This window comes from Carlito syrichta, unplaced genomic scaffold (assembly GCF_000164805.1).
Source record: "Carlito syrichta isolate Samal-C Ts95f unplaced genomic scaffold, Tarsius_syrichta-2.0.1 Scaffold281512, whole genome shotgun sequence".
Taxonomy (NCBI): domain Eukaryota; kingdom Metazoa; phylum Chordata; class Mammalia; order Primates; family Tarsiidae; genus Carlito; species Carlito syrichta.
In genome coordinates, this window is record NW_007225608.1 from 1 (window position 1) to 7,407 (window position 7,407).

Sequence of the window (7,407 nt, forward strand, 5' to 3'; positions counted from 1 at the left end):
ACCCGCAGGCTCAGGCAATCCACTCACCTCAGCCTCCCAAAGGCACGGGATTACAGGCTGAGCCACCGAGCTCGGCTCACAGAAATTCTTAATCCAGCACAAGACTTCTTTCCCAATTAACTGAGGCATGTCTTTGAAAGCCTTAAAAAATATAGTCTAGGAAATACAGTCAATTGTTTGGTGTTGGCCTGAAAGTTTAAAACTTTTGCCATCCTTGGTTTGAATCTCTAAGATGGAACTTAAAGGATATATATCATCGGGATCTATGAGGAGGACCTGGTGACCAATGGGTCCTCAGGCTGTCACACTCAGGCAGTGTGTGTTGCTTGTATACACATGTGGAAGGTGGGATGCAGGGAAGTTAGTCTTTACTCCTGTCTACTGAATCTTGAAAAAAACCCATCTGTCCCTAGCATTTACAAATGATAAAAAAACAAGAATCTATCATACCATAATTATATATTCCAATAAAAATTACTGTTTTTATATAGACAGCAATATGCAAACTGCATTATATTAATTCAAATAAGCTTTGTGACATTATTAAACATTAAAGATTGCCCATTTTTCAAAGGGAGAAATAAACCAAAAGAGGTTAAGTAAAATTTTTTCCCCAGTGAATCGTGAAACTGTCATTTGAACCCAAGTCTGTGTAATTTCAGAACTCTGGTTTCATCATTAGTAGATGTTCCTCTGTAGAACCAGCTTGGTAATTAAGACCCAACCTTTCCCAAATGTTTGCTCTTTAAACAACTGTCTCAGGCTGTCACTGGCATGAGAGTGCTTTTACTTGCCCACAGATGGAACTTTTCATCCATGGTTCAATAGTCAAGTGGTCACTTCAGACTTTCATTTCTAAAAAAGAAAAAGTAGAAAAAGGGAGAGAAAAACCTAATTACAGCACATCATATGTGGCTAATGACACAATGTCAAGATAATCTGACACAGGGCCAGCATGAATTTATTAATTAAAATTTGACAATCGCATGCTCACCACCAGGTCCTATGCTGGGTATTAGGACCTAAGACAGAAAGAATGATGTCATACACTTGTTGTTAGGCTAGGTTTCAAGTTTCTAGCACAAATAATTCAGGAAATGCTCTTTTAAAGAATTAAATCATTTTGTTTAAAATATTTTTTGTTGTTGCTAAAGACATAAGAAGTGCTTGTTATAAGGTACATTCATGCTTTACGCATCATCAGAGGAATGTCAATTTTCCCTTATGTTTGAAGGAAATAAAGTGCCCCTCGATTCATTAGCAGTTGTGAGTGTCATATACTCAAGCATGTTGAGATTCTAAGGGCTCCCTACCTCTACTTTGCCTTTCCTACCTGCAGGAGGCATTTCCAACTAAGATAGTGTGATGTAGTCCTCATAGGAATGGATAGGCTCTCAGAAAAGTTGTGAGCTTGATGAATTTCTTCTTTTTTTTTTTTTTTGAGTTGGAGTCTCACTCTGTCGCCCAGATTGGAGTGCAGTGGCCGCTCCCGGCCACCACCGCAGCCTCAACCAGCTGGGCTCTGGCGATCCTTCTGCCTCAGGCTTCCAAGTAGCTGGAACTACAGGCACGCGCTACCACGCCCGGCTCATTTATTTTTTTTTTGATTTATTGTAGAGATGAGGTCTCACCAAGTTGCCCAGGCAGGTCTCGAACCCGCAGGCTCAGGCAATCCACTCACCTCAGCCTCCCAAAGCGCGGGATTACGGCTGAACCACCGAGCCTGGCTATGAATTTATTCTTGCTGCTCCCAGTCTGTATTTCTTTCCCTCAGATTTCTGTGATGCTAATGTTACCTGAGATTCATCTGGTCTGAGCCAGACAATAAATGAATAGTGGAACTTCCACTCACAGTGGAGATGGTATTTGAAGTCAGGCTTTTTTTATGACTTCCTTTTCTACTGTTTAAGAACAGTTTGACCTTTGGCATTGCTTTAATCTAAGCATAGAAAGTCTAATAGGTAAATATGTTTTTATTCCCCTCATCTGGATTATATTTATCTCTAAAACAGTGGTTTTCAAGTGGAGATAACTCTGACCTCCAAGGTGCTTTTGGCCAGATTAGGAGACATATTTGTCTGTTATACCCAGAAAGAGGGGACTTGTACTACTGGCATTGGGTAGGTAGAGGCCAGAGATGTGGCTTAACATCATACAATGCATTAACACAGCCTCACGAAAAATAATTATCCAGCTTAAAACGTCAATAGTGCTGAGGTTGAAAACAATGCCCTGATCTCTCTCATGCATACTCCCAGTTCCTACTAACACTTGGCCACGAAGAAGGTAAATATGGTACAGAGAGTGAAACGCAGTACTTGCAGCCTATATGTACTTAGAGAGAAAGCAGAAGTAAAAGAAAGACTGCCTCCCCTTCAAATTCAGGCTGACTGTGAAGAAAGAAGGAAAGCAGGACTAGAGAAAGTAGGCAGTCCAGTGCATGCCTCAGTTTCCCTTTCTTTGAGCAGATGTTGGCAAAGGAGAAAGTATACTTGAACAGTGAAAGGATGCCAGTTTGGGAGGTCGCGGTGAGAGTATTGCCTGAGCCCAGGAATTTGAGACCAGCCTGGGCAACTTGGTGAGACCTCATCTCTAAAATAAATAAATAAATAAATCAAAATGAGCTGGGCAAGGTGGCACACGCCTGTAGTTCCAGCGACTTGGAAGGCTGAGGCAGAAAGAACTCTTGAGGACAGCAGGTCAAGGCTGTGGTGGCTCTGAGTGTGCCACTGCACTCCAACCTGAGTGACAGAGTGAGACTCCAACTCAAAACAACAGCAACAACAGCAACAACAACGCAACAGTGATAGGGAAGCTTAGTGTCAGAGAGATTGCTCCCAAATCAGGATATTTGCAGTATTACCAAGGGTTTAGGCAAGGCTGAGTCCAGATTAAAGATGATCAAGCAAAAGAGGAGAGAGGAGAAAAACAAAAGAGAAAAGGATGGGGCAGAAAAGGGAAGAAAAAGAAGAAGAAAGGGTAAGTGAGTGGAGAGAGAAGAGGAAACGGGGAGAAGAGAGACATTACAGGAGGTGGAAGTATCATAGCATTTGACAGTAGAACAACCTGGTACTCAGCACAAGTAATTGCAAGTTTCACTCCTCCACTAGACCATCAGGTGACATAATAAAAAAGAGAAGACAAAAACCTTGAAAGAATGCATTTTAATAAAAAAATAATATTTTTACACAGATATAAAGTTTGAATTATTAGTTTATATTAAGGTTACTGAAGTGAAATAATAATACATTTTAGTCATTTAGCAGGAAGATTAGCTCAACTCAATTTTTAAAAGTGTACATTTCTTCTCTATATTTGAAAGTAGTATATGAATTTTTGTACTTCATATGTGTTAGCATTAACTTCATAGGCTTGTCAAAAGATTAAATGAAATAATATATATATAAAACATATAGCAGAGTGCCTGTCAGGGCATAAGAACTCAATCAAGAAAGAGAGAAACTTTTTTCTGTTTACTGTGTGCGCCAGGTAGACTTTCTGAAATGGTCTCCTAAGATAGCCTCTTAGTCTCTAGAACTAGTAAATGAGATGAGAAAGCTCTCCCACAATTATTCTATATTACATGACACAGTTGACTTGAAGATAGGGAGATTACCTGATTGTTGCTGATAAAAGCACATAAGCACTTAAAAGCAGTTTTCTCTGACTGATGGCAGAAGGAGCAGAAAGAGAAGTCAGGGGTATTTGAAGAACAAGCACAACTTTAAATGCTGTTGTTCTGAAGTTGAAAAGAGTCACATGAAAGGGAGCTTACCAGAAAACAAGAACCACAGGACTACAGTCAGGAACTGGCTTCATCCAACAACCTGGATGAGCATAGATGTGGATTCTTTCCCAGACTTCCCAAATAAGAACCCAGTTGATCAATTCCTTGATACCTTGAACAAAATCCCAACTGAACTATGCAGGACTTCTGATGTAAAAAAAAAATTGTGAAATGATAATTACATGTTGTTTTAAGCTGCTAAAATTGTGACAAATTGTTCTTTTTTTATTTTAAAGCAGTATCTTGCTACTGCCAATCCCTTTCTTATAGTATTATGGTAAGTGTTCAGGGTCCACTTATGATTGAGAACATGTGATACTCTGTTCTTTGTTTCTGTGATAGATCACTGAGCATGACAGACAAATTGTTACATAGCAATAGAAAGCAGATATTTATTTGTGTGGCTATCTAATTCTGTGAGAAAAAAAGAGAAAATTCATACTCCTTCTACTTAGTATGAACTATTAAAAAAAATTCAGATAAAATTTAATTTAAGAGTTTATCTGAGCAAAGAACAGTTCTTGAATTGGGCTGCTTTAGAATCAGAAGAGGCTTCATGAACTCTACCAATCAGCATGAGCAGCAAGCATTTACGTGCCAAACACAAAAGCAAAGTAGAGAAATAATCTGATTTGTTACAACTAGGCATATGCCTTATTTGGTCATGATGTAATTCGACATTTGCCTTATATGGGCATGGTCTGCTGTGATTGGCTGACACTTATCTGCTTGTGGTTGTCTGAAACCTGGCTGTTTATTACAAAAGTATATTCCTAAATTAAAATTTGGTTTGCTTATTTACTAAGTTAGGTTGAGGTTTTTTCAAAGGAACTCAAAGTTTGAAGATAATCTCAGGCTAATGAATTTCTGGGTACTTAATTTAACAAAACCGTTACTTTGTCTCCATATCTTTGTTGTCTTAGTGCCCTAAAAGCAGATACTAGAATGTTACCCAGACAGAAAACAGTTTTCCATGAATGAGCCTAGTCCTAGGTTCTGAGAGGGACTCAAGTAACACAACCATATGTTTTTGGAAATATGGCAAAATATGATATATCAAAGGCAACCAATGAAAACACCTGGCTTTTTCCACTCTTCCCTGCCCCTACTTACACACGGCACAGATGTGACTATAAGCAATGTTAACATCTGTCCAAGACTGCATGGAGTTCAATAAATATTCAACTTGAGTTCAGTAGAATATTTTTATGTGATTTACAGCTCTTTGCCTGTGTGGTTTATTGCTAGCCAATATAGCATAGGGATATCTCTCAAAAATATTTCAGGTGCTTGTTGTGGCATGACTTGGGGCTCAAGGTGAGAGACAAGATCATTATACGAACATTTTCTATGATGTTGGGCACCAGAAATTGGTGGATGGCAGCAGAAATTTAAAGTTTGAAACGTGCAGATCTAGAACTGTGGAAATTTATTCTAATCATTAGATGCATAAAGTTTTATTTGGAAACCATATTTCCAAAAACATATGGTTATGGTATTTGAGTCCCTCTCAAAAACTTGGACTAGGCTTATACAAATGAGGGGCACCAAAGCTCTATTCTTTCATGGAAAACCTGTTACTGTCTGGGTGACATTCTAGTACTTGGTTTTGGCACTAAGACAGCAAAGATATGGAGACAAAGTAAGGGTTTTGTTAAATTAATACATGCCCAGAAAAAAATGGACATTTTATCTTGTCCAGAACATAATTGATAGTGTCACATGAGCAATCATTTATATACCATATAATTCTCTTATTTGATAAGAATCACGTGATATAAGATATATAGGAATTTCTGTTTCTAGAGCATAAACATGTTAGAGTACCACAAACGACGAGAACATCTATGCAAGAAACTTTGTGTGTTGTGCACCCCTATGCATTGGATCACATCTTGGTGTGTCAGTGCATAGTGTCCTGGTGAAGTCTCAAGGTCCTCATTGAATTGTGCATGAAAGTGCCTTAATAACTTGAAGTAAGAGTGTTCCAGTGGCAAAACTTCTGCATATATTCATCAACAAGTTAGGTATATAGTATAAGACAAATTTGGGGGCTGGGCCCTGTCGCTTCTCCTGACCTCCTTGGGGCAGCTGCCAAAGAGCGCAGAGTGTTGGCCCATGGGCCTGCAACAAGTGCAAATGGGGAGAACAGAGGGTTTCAGAACACGAGGTCTGGGTCTTTATCTGGTCCTGGGGACTTGGGTCTTGCCCATTGCCAGGGAAATACAGCTGATTCCTCTGCTTTGAGAAGGAGGCACCATAATAATGAGGACATGTAAAAGGGCAGCACACATTCACCCACAACCCAGGACCCAACAACTGACTTTACTTCTTGTATTCTTCCTTGTTGCCTTAGGCTTGAGTCCCTGAGCGAATATTCAGAGTGCTGGTAGACAGCTTTAGAATGTGGTGCAGGACGTCACATAACCATGTGTTTCCGTTTCCCAACCCCAATCGGCCTTAGGATGGAGGTGTAATTCGTCATCCTACACATTGAGCCTATCGGGGGTCATCCTCAATGTCCGTAAATCTAACACTCACACTCAATAACTGTCCTGAGTTTATCTTTATCCATTCCTTTCATAGAAGAAGAGAAGGTCTGGAGCAGACTCCTTCCTTGATGCTTCCAGAGCAGATGTGGTGATACCCTTTAAATCTTTAGGACTTTCCTTACAGTTTGGGACACGCAGGAATAAATACACTGTACAAAAAGACCCTTGGTCCTCTGCTGGAATAGGGTCTTGAGTGTACTGATGACTACGCTTCTGTGTTGCAGTAGGATAAAGGTAAAAAGGAGAACCCCATGCGGGAACTTTGTATCGGCAAGCGCTGTCTCAACTTCTGTGTGTGGGAGAGTGGAGACAGACCTACCCCGGTAGCCAAGGTTTTGGAGAAGCTCACAGGCCAGATTTGTGTGTTTTCTAAAGCTATATACATCGTCAGATCCTTTAGCATCAGAAGAAATGAAAAGATTGCTGTCCAGTGCACGGTTAGGGGGCCAAGGCAGAAGAAATTCTGGAGAATGACCTGAAGGCGCAGGAGTATGAACTAATAAAAAAATAACTTCTCGGATGCTGGAAACTTTGGTTTGGGGATACAGGAACACATCAATCTGGCTATCAAATATGACCCAAGCATAGGTATCTACAGCCTGGAATTCTATGTGGTGCTGGGTAGGCCAGATTTCAGCATCACTGATAAGAAGCGCAGAATAGGCTGTTCTGGGGCCAAACACAGAATCAACAAAGAATGGGTCAGGCACTGGTTCCAGCAGAAGAATGATAGGATCATCCTTTCTAGCAAATAAATTCCCGTTTCTATGCAAAAGGTCAATACAAAGTTTTCAGTGGGGGGGAAAAAAAGACGAATCTGAATCTTGTGATACATAGCTTAATATACATTTACATATTTCAAACAAAATTGTATATATTTATATATATTTCACATTAAAATGTAAGATTTTTACATATATAAAACTAAAACTCATGTAATTTAAATTTCAGATTCTATGTTTCTTTTAGAATTTTTGACTACCAAAATTCAAATAAAACAAGAAGGAAGATCCTACTGAAAACCGACAAATACAAATTGAAATAAAGAGAAATAAACAAAATTTTTAA

General features: G+C 39.4%; 1 pseudogene; it reads left to right on the forward strand.

Annotated features, from left to right (window-relative positions):
* The first annotated feature begins 6,563 nt into the window (after nucleotides 1-6,563).
* Nucleotides 6,564-7,094, forward strand: LOC103254473 (annotated as a pseudogene).
* Nucleotides 7,095-7,407: the final 313 nt, after the last annotated feature.